General features: G+C 37.6%; 1 protein-coding gene across 1 annotated transcript in view; it reads right to left on the bottom strand.

Moving 5' to 3' along the window:
* SQOR (sulfide quinone oxidoreductase) overlaps nt 1-9,040 on the bottom strand; it is an 85,628-nt gene extending 76,588 nt beyond the window's left edge. Inside the window, exon 1 of the mRNA XM_072624493.1 lies at nt 8,891-9,040. The gene's annotated coding sequence lies outside the window, so the exon portion shown is untranslated. The remainder of the gene's footprint in view (nt 1-8,890) is intronic.
* Between the last annotated feature and the right edge of the window lie 292 nt (nt 9,041-9,332).

Genomic DNA, 9,332 nt, shown 5'->3' on the forward strand with positions numbered 1-9,332 from the left:
TTCCTGAGGAGCTACACCACAGTGAAGAGAGCACTGGGCCTAGAGTTGGGAAAACCTGAGTTCAAATCCAGCGTCAGACATGTGCTAGCTATATGACCCTGGACAAGAACTTTGCCTCAGTTTCATCATCTATAAAACAGGGATACCTCCCAGAGTTGTGAGGATCAAATGAGATATTTTTAAAGCACTTTGCAAACCTTAAAGAGCTATATAAATGCTAGCTGCAGTAGCAGTAGTAGTGATAACAGTCGTAACAATACTGTAGGGTTGAGTGACTCTGCAAAGATAAAACACCTGGAGTTACTAGGGTCAACCCTCTCGGACCTACTTGTCTGACAGGATTAGTAAATGGGCAAAGTCTGACTTTGCTTCTTCATCTCTTGGCTATTTCTTGATAACCCTTAGCTCCTGCTTAATCTTACAACCTTTATACTTGGTGTCCAGGAACTAGTCCTTTTCTTTGCAAGAGTCTCAGAGAACTTGCTGTGTCAGGAATTCCACCTGTCACCTATATGGACAGATTACTACTATTGGCTTTCATTCTGAAACTCCAAGCTGATTCCTGGCTGCTCTACCACTGCCTCCAGCCTCAGCCATCTCAGGACCTATGAACTATTTCATAGTTCTATAGAAAGGCTTCAAAGATCCACAGGCTTTCCCTCTAGGTGGCATTATTGTTGAGTCATTTTTCAGTTGTGTCCAACTCTTCTGGATCCCGTTTGGAGTTTTCTTGACAAAAATATTGAAATGGTTTGTCACTTCCCTCTCTGACTCATTTTACAGGATGAGGAGACTGAGGCAAACAAGGTTAAGTGACTTTTCCAGAGCCACACAACTTGTAAACATCTGAAGCTGGATTTGAACTTGGGTGTTCTTAACTCCAGACCTGCTACTCTATCCACCTAGTGGCCCCCTCCAGGTAATAAAATCCAATTTGTGAGGCTCCTCTTAACTTTGGTTCTCTCCATTTTTGTGTCTGCTCTTGCTTTTGAAGGTTATATCTAAGGCATGGCCAAAATGTATGACTGTCAATCATCCTCAAACTCAGTGTTAATAGGGATGCTTTCTCCTTTTCCTCATCTATAATGGCAAAACAAAGGCTTCATCTGAGTATGGCAAGATGGGCTAAAGCCACTGGCCAGGATCCACACCCTTTATATATCCTTCTCTGCCATTTAAAGCCTTCCCCTGGCCCCTTTCCACTTTTCTTACACATTGTTCCCTCCACAATCCCTATGATCTAGTGACAGGGACCTTCCCACTATCTCTTACACACGTGACACTGTATCTCCCAATTCCATGGATTTTCATTGGCCACCCTCCATATCTAATACTCTCTTCCTTTTCATCTTCCCCTTCTGTCCTCAAGGCTCCCTTCAAGGGTTAAATCCTACCTTCTGGTTCCATCATGTCCACTGCCACCCAAGTCTCTTCTTTTTGAGATTACTTCCAATATCTTATATGTACAGAGTTGTTCACATGTTATCTTCCACCACTTGAATATAAAAGCTCCTTGAAGGTAGGAGATGTTTTGTCTTTCTTTTCTATCTCTAGTACATAATACAGTACCTGGCCTGCACAAAGATTACTTAATACAGTTATCCCTTCCATATGTCAGGAGTCAGGAGCACCCCCATGACCTGGAAAATCCTTGTAAAAGTCTTTGGCCCTCCCTTTGTATCAGAGAAGTCTGATTTTTTTCTTTTTCTTTTATGGAGTCTTTATAGTACCTTATTGTAAAATTCGGGTTAAGTATTTGGTCATAGGAAATACGTGGGTCAAAGTTAAGTAAGAATACTATATGAAAATGAACTTTCTCTGTGTCATCTGCTAGCCTTCTAGTGTCATCTGCTAAATCCACAAAACTCCTAAAAAATTCCCATTTAATTTCTGGGGAAGGATAACTGTAAATGTTTATTGACTTAAGAGCTTTTACCTAGTAAAGGATCTTGTGAACAGTTTTCAGCTACCTCCATAAAGCTTCAGATTTTCTAGTATCAGGCTACTAGGGAAGACTTCCAGGGACAGAACCAACTGCTACTTTATTCTCCTATCTTTGCATCTTTTACAATCCAATAGCTCAAAAAGTATAGATCACCCTACAGGCTACATTCAGGGCAAATCTCAGACTTGCCCTCTCGGTTAGTCAGACCTGTCATGAGTGATTCCTGGCATAACTGAAATAAATACAACAGTTGGGGTTGGGGCAAAGTCAGCCTCTAATTCTGGTGGCTTGATTAATTTTTTCCTAATCTTCAGTTTTGAAATTGATGTTTTACTTGGGTGAGTTGAATTTTAAATTTCTCTTTATTGAACACTTCTATTTTCAGAATGCTGTTTGGTTTGGATAGTTCTGGGAAACACTGGAGTATAGCAGTTGTCTTTGTAGTGGCCAAAAACTGGAAATCAAGGGGATGCCCATCCGTTGGGGAATGGTTGAACAAGTTGTGGTATATGAATGTAATGGAATACTATTGTACTATAAGAAATAATGAACAGGAAGACTTTAGAGAAGCCTGGAAGGGCTTATGTGAACTGATGCTGAGTGAAAGGAGCAGAACCAGGAGAACTTTGTGCACAGCAACAACCACAGTGTGCAGGGAATTTTTCTGGTAGACTTAGTCTTTCGCAGCAATTCAAGGACCTAAAAAATTCCCAATGGACTCTTGAGGCAAAAATGCCTTCCATATCCAGAAAAAGAACTATGGAGTTGGATCACAGAATGAAGCAGACCATTTTCTCTTGTGTTATGTTTTGTTTTGTCTTATGGTTTCTCCCATTCATTTTCATTCTTCTATGCAACATGACTAAGGTGAAAATGTATTTAATAGGAATACATGTGTAGAACCTATGTAAGACTGCACGCCATCTCAGGGAGGGAGTGGGGACCAAGGAGGAAAGGAGAGGGAGGGAGGGGAAAAAATCTAAGATATATGGAAGTGATTGTAGAAAACTGAAAACAAAATAATTTAAAATAAAAAAAATACAATGATCAAATTGTAATATGATTTTAAATGTTTTGAAACCCCAATTCTCAGTTACACACACACACACACACACACACACACACACACACACACACACACACACACCTGGATCTATGGGCTTTGAATTTGGAATAAGAGAACATGAGTTCAAATCCTGCCTCTTTTATTAGCTGTAAGACCTTGAGCAAGTCACCAACTCTCTGACCGTTAGTTTTGTCATTCGTAAAATAAACTGGTAGAACTAGACATATCTTTAAGGTCCTTACTTAAATCCTAACTTTCCTTGACTTTCTTTTGTTATTTATTGTTGAGTCATTTCAGTCATTTTCTTGGAAAAGATATTAGGGTGGTTTGCCATTTCCTTTTCCAGCTCATTCTACAGATAAGGAAACTGAAGCAATCAGTTAAGTGACTTGCCTAGGGTCTGCTATTAAGTGTCTGAGGCCAAGTTTGAACTCAGGAAATTGAGTCTTCCAAGCCCAGTGCTCTATCCATTGTGCCACCTAGCTGCCCCTCCTTGACTCTAGTGTCCCCTTAAGGAGTTACTACCCCATCTTTCTTATTATCTCCTTCCAAATTTCCTACACCAGTCTGTAGAATCAGTGCTTGTATCTACTTCCTGACCTCCCACTCATTTTATTCTTTGTAGTTTGGCTTCTGCATTCACCACTCCCCTAAAACTGTTCTGAAAAGCAACTACTTCCATTCTTTTTCCCCTCTTCAATTGGTCCTCTGAGACCAGCTGTCAAATTGGTATTCCTAAATCACAGATCTGACTCTTTTACTCAAAAACCTTCACTGGCTCCCTATCTCTAAAGTGTCTCCTATGTGCAAGGCTCTGCACATAGTGTTAGTCACTCAAGACACAAAAACAAAACAGCCTGCCCTGAAGTTTACATTCTACTGAAGGGATGTAACATCTCCCCAGGTAAGTAAAAACAAGATAATTTGGAAGAAAGCTCTAGCAACTAGAGGGATCAGGAAAGGCTTCCCTGAAGAGGTGGTACATTAGATGCTTTGAAAGAAGCTGAAGACTGTGTTCGATGACTGACTTTGATAGATTCAGCCCTTCTCAGCAATGCAAGGACTAAGACAACTCCAAAAGACTCATGATGGAAAATGCTGCCACATCCAGAGCAAAAGCCATGGAGGCTGAGTGCAGAACGAAGCAGACTATTTCTTTTCATTGTTTTGTTTTTTCCTTCTCATGCTTCCTCCCATTCGTTCTAATTCTTCCCTACAACATGACTAATGGGAAAATATGTTTAATAGGAGCCTAAATCAGATTGCATGTCGTCTTGGGGAGCGAAAAGGGGCGGGGGAGAAAATTTAAAACTTATGGAAGTGAATGTTGAAAACTAAAAATTAACTTTCAAAAAAAGAAAGGAAGGAAGGAAGAAGGAAGGGGGGAGGGAGGAAGAAAGAAAGAGAGAAAGAAAAAGAAAGAGAGAAAGAAAAAGGAAGGAAGGAAGGAAGGAAGGAAGGAAGGAAGGAAGGAAGGAAGGAAGGAAGGAAGGAAGGAAGGAAGGAAGGAAGGAAGGAAGGAAGGAAGGAAGGAAGGAAGGAAGGAAGGAAGGAAGGAAGGAAGTTAAAGACCCTAAGGGTCAGAATTGAGGAGGAATGCATTCTAGGCATGTACTTCTTTGTGGAGTCAGAAGGGGGCACAATTTGATGAGGGTTCGATTATTAGCCTTTGGAAAACTTTTTCACATGTTTCAGTTATTTCAAACCTAATGTCTTAAAGTAAAAGATCAGGCTATATAGAAGATGTATTGAAGCACCTTAACACTGTATTGACAATCAATTTGTGAACCAACTATTTCGGGATCACGAAGGGTAGAAGACAAGGACGCATACACTGTTAGAGCCTCAGAGAAGCACTAGACAAAGGCACTAGATGGCAGTATAACATTTAAAATCTATGTTGGCTCTTTATGTTGTATGTGATGTGATCACATGTTGTATGTGATCCTATTCTCCCACTGTCTGTTGCATAACAGCTCTTTATGATGTCGGCACATTATGCCATGTAATTAATCATCTTAATTAATTGTTCTGTGCGTCACAAAATCTTTGATATCTGATAATACACAAAAATGACCTTCTTTGATGAATGAAACAGCATATAGCCCAATATAGTATGACTTCCTCTCTATGTTTGTATCCCAGCAAATGAGTTTAATGATTCTCTGGTTCTTACAACTGTGCTGAAATTCCCTTGAAAAAAATCTAATGAAGCATATTACACACCATCTTGGTGAAGGGGAAAGAAGGAGGGGGAGAAAATTTAAAACTCAAAATCTTATGGAAGTGAATAATTGAAAACTAAAAATAAATTAACAGCCTAATTGTTATGTTACCTCAATCTATGCCCCATTACTGAGAATAGTGTAAAATCAGCTCAAAATAGGAAATGGCTCTTAAATATGTTTGACTGAAAGGCTTCTGTAAGGGTCATTTCCTTTCATACGTGTGTGTCTATATCTGTGTGTCTGTTGAATAGGAATAACCAAACGCAGATAAATTTCAAAATTTATGCTTTTGAAAGAGTCATATTAATCATTTCAGTCACACAGATAAGAAAACAATATGAATAAATTAATTCTGATTTCCACCAAAGCTGTTTCATGAACTTAGATTTGTAAGCGCTCTTTATATTCAATGGGCCTACACAGTTAAAAGCACAACACAAGTACTTGACCGATCTAGCTAAGAGCTAGGTCCACTTTAAATCCATTTTAAAATTACATCCTCTAAACCAATTCTAGCATTTCAAGAAAATGTATAAAATAAGATCCTAGATGTTTAAATGAAGAGTTAGAACACATAATAAAATTTTCCAAGTTTAGGGATTTACCTAAAAGTTTAAATAACTTTGGTGCAATAGGTATCATCATGCGAAGCTTTGTCAGCAATGCTGGGTTTAAAAATAAGTTCAATTTGTCTGAAACAGACTTTTCCTTTGAAAGAGAAAGCCTAATGTTTCTTTAGTTTCTCTTTCACCATAAATGAGAAACTAGACAGACAATAGGTGTCAAAAAATTATCTCTACCCTTTCCCAGACTAGAATTTAGCTGATATTTGAGGTCAAATAAACATCTCTTATTTTTAACAATCTTTTCTCCCAAAGGTAGTTTCTACTCATTTTGGATGATTAAACTACATTTGGAATAAAGATGTATTCATTTACGGGTAACAGATAGCAATTGCTTAAATATTGAGTTCAAATATAGCCACCAGGACCGGTAAAAAATAATTGGTTCTTGCTGTAGAAGAAACCTTATAAAAAAGAAAGTGCTGTTACATTTCACGTAACTAGTAAAATCTCAGAATACTTGAAAAATAATCTGAAAGAAAATGTTTTGGGGCTTTTTAAATGTGATTTGAAGAGATGAAATAATATCGACGTGATCTTAATAAAGATAATGAATATAATTAAAGTAGGTGAAATTAAGTTACTTGTTTTCTAACAGGAAATAAACATCTTAATCCCTGCTGGTTAAAATATAATTAAAAGTAAATGTGTTATTTGTAAAAAAACTCCTTGTTAAGATAATATCAAGTGTGATATTTTATAATATTCATTCATTTTTCTTATTCACATCAGCATTTTATACTTACATATATAGTGAAATAATTAGTATGATAGTAAATATAAAACTTATTAAAAATAGAATGTATTTGTATCTGAAGATGATATTTTATTATTTTGTTTTAGAGACATCTAAGCATACTTAGTATACACTACAGTAGTGTATATGGACAATATTTTCATTCATGGAAAATCTCCAATGAAATTCTAATAAATTTCTTGAACACTTAAAAATACAATCTAATGAAGACTAAGGGGGAAAGTTAAAATGATCAATCTCTAAGGCTCAAAGATAACGGTTGGTTGATAAGAATAAGACGGGTAGGAATACTGGACTCAATGGCTGGATGACTTTGATGACTTATGATCTTTAAATCAGTTATCTCCTCTGTAAATTGAGGATACTCTTTGTGTCATCTAGTATGGCACAGTGTATAGGAAACTAGACTCAGAGGGGCAGTTAGGTGGCAAAGTAGATAAAGAGTACTGACCCTGGAGAACCTGAGTTCAAAACCAGCCTTGGACACTTACTAGCTATGTGACCCTGGGCAAGTCACTTAACCCCGACTGCCTCAAAAAGAAAAACAAAACTAGCCTCTGAGTCAGGAAGACCAGAATTCAAATCTTGCCTTTGTCACATCCTGGCTATGTGGTACCAGGCACCAGTCACTTAACCTCTCAGTGACCTATGCAATTCTACAGAGATTCAATTTGCAGATGAAATGCTGATCTGCTCTACTAATTAATTTGGCTGGTCTAAATCTACCTAGTAAGGTTGTTACGAGGACCAGATGGGTGTAAATTGCATCTGTAGCATAAAAAACATTATATAAATGATAACCATCAGCATCATTATTATAACTGGCTCTTTGGTTTCCAGACAAAAGTAGGAGAGATCTATAGAAATCAAGATTAACAACTGAGTTTGGAATTTTGTCATTTGATTCTTGTCAACTCTAAAGGGAACTGTCATTCTATGAAAGGACAGTCATGCCTCTTGGCTAAAATTAAAACTTCCCATAATAATTAGCTAGGTTTGACTTCAGTCCCCTGAAAAAAGAATCTGCAAGAAGGACTTGATGTTGGGGAAGAAACAGTCATTGTTTGGCTCTGGTTACAGTGCATACATAGTGCTATATCAGAGCACCATCACAGCCTAGAATTGGAAAGTCCCAGTCCAGGATGGAGAAGCAGATTATGATAGTGGCTCAACAGGTCTAGAAGTGGATGTAACTTTGGAACTAGTAACAGAGATAAAAGCAAGTATGAAGAAGTCAAAACAATAACTGAGGCTTGGAACAAAGTTAGGCATACATCTGCAAGTGAAGGCAGATATAAAAGCCGATAAAAGATTAAGACTTAGTCTGAAAGCAAGTCAGGTCAGAAAGTTCTGGGACATTTTTTGCTCCAGTCATTTCTAAAGAATCAAATGCTCAGTTCCAGTGAACTGCTCATTAGAGGAAGTTCAAGTCATTTAGCCATGAAGAATGTAGGTTAAAAGTAGGCCAAGTAGAGGGGAAGGTTTTGTTAATACTAGAGGAATGAATAAACATCTAACAAGAAAACTTATGAAAAGAATTTCCATTCTAGCATATCAAACAGAAAAGCTCCAATTCTGACAAGAGATTGCTTTAAAAATCTTGCCATATCTTTCAGAATAATTAATTCCAAACAAGATGTAGATTGGGTTTTCATTTTTAAAGTTCAGACTACAAAGAAAATATGTTGAATGGTGAAAAGCCCACTGTGTGTAGTTCTAATAGAAAATACTACAAATCACAAGGATATTACAAGTGTTAACAGAGATAGTCAGCAGATGGCAGCAAAAGTTATCTATTATAAGCCTAATAAGCCATTCTCATATCGTATTTACTAAGTTTGTAATTAGTCTACTTCCAAGCACTGGGTTGAAGGATACTGCCAATCCATACACAAAATAGTCATCCTATTGGAACTGCTCCACGGCCTCCCCATCCCATCAGCATCTCCTTCAAGCTATTTATTTTGCCTACTGATGGACATTATAATGTAAATTGTACATATAGCTTTTAACTCAAATCTAGCATCTTGATCTCATATGGAAAGTGGTTCCTTCAGAGTCACTAAGTGCTGTTTTAATCCTTGGATCTCAGAAGATGCTATCGCACCAAATAATAATACAAAGGGCTCATTTTGTCACTTGCTAAGTGACAGGGCAGAGGTAGGCCTGGGAACAGTGATCTCACCATAACAGTATTTCCTAAGACATATTCAAATGAACATAAAAGAATGGTAACGTTTATCACTGTAATACCACTCATTTGGTACTTACGTTGGAGTTATTTTTTCACATATACATTTCATGTCTCCTCAAATAGATTTAAGTTTGGGGAGGACAGGGACCTCCAGTTCTTATATCATCTTATACTTTTCATATCCCCCCAAAGACTATGTGTCTTGGACGTAATAGCAGCTCAGTAAATATTTGATTATGATGCTAAAAGCTTACCTCATCCCTGCTCATCATTTGCATATCTCCTCCAATTGGCTGGTAAAATTCAAGTCTAGGATAATGGTGAACCCCTCTCCAAGTGAGTTCAGTCAATTCCAGCTTTGCTACATTTCTAAACTCGGGCATTACAAGCTTCCTGAAATATACTGTGGATATATTTACTGTTTGAGGGGATGGGTTACATATCAGAAAGTCTTCAGATTGATTATATTTGCCATCAAGTTGTGCAGAACAAGGTAAGAATTATTGTTGCCACAATCCC

Source organism: Notamacropus eugenii, chromosome 7, assembly GCF_028372415.1.
Source record: "Notamacropus eugenii isolate mMacEug1 chromosome 7, mMacEug1.pri_v2, whole genome shotgun sequence".
Lineage (NCBI taxonomy): Eukaryota > Metazoa > Chordata > Mammalia > Diprotodontia > Macropodidae > Notamacropus > Notamacropus eugenii.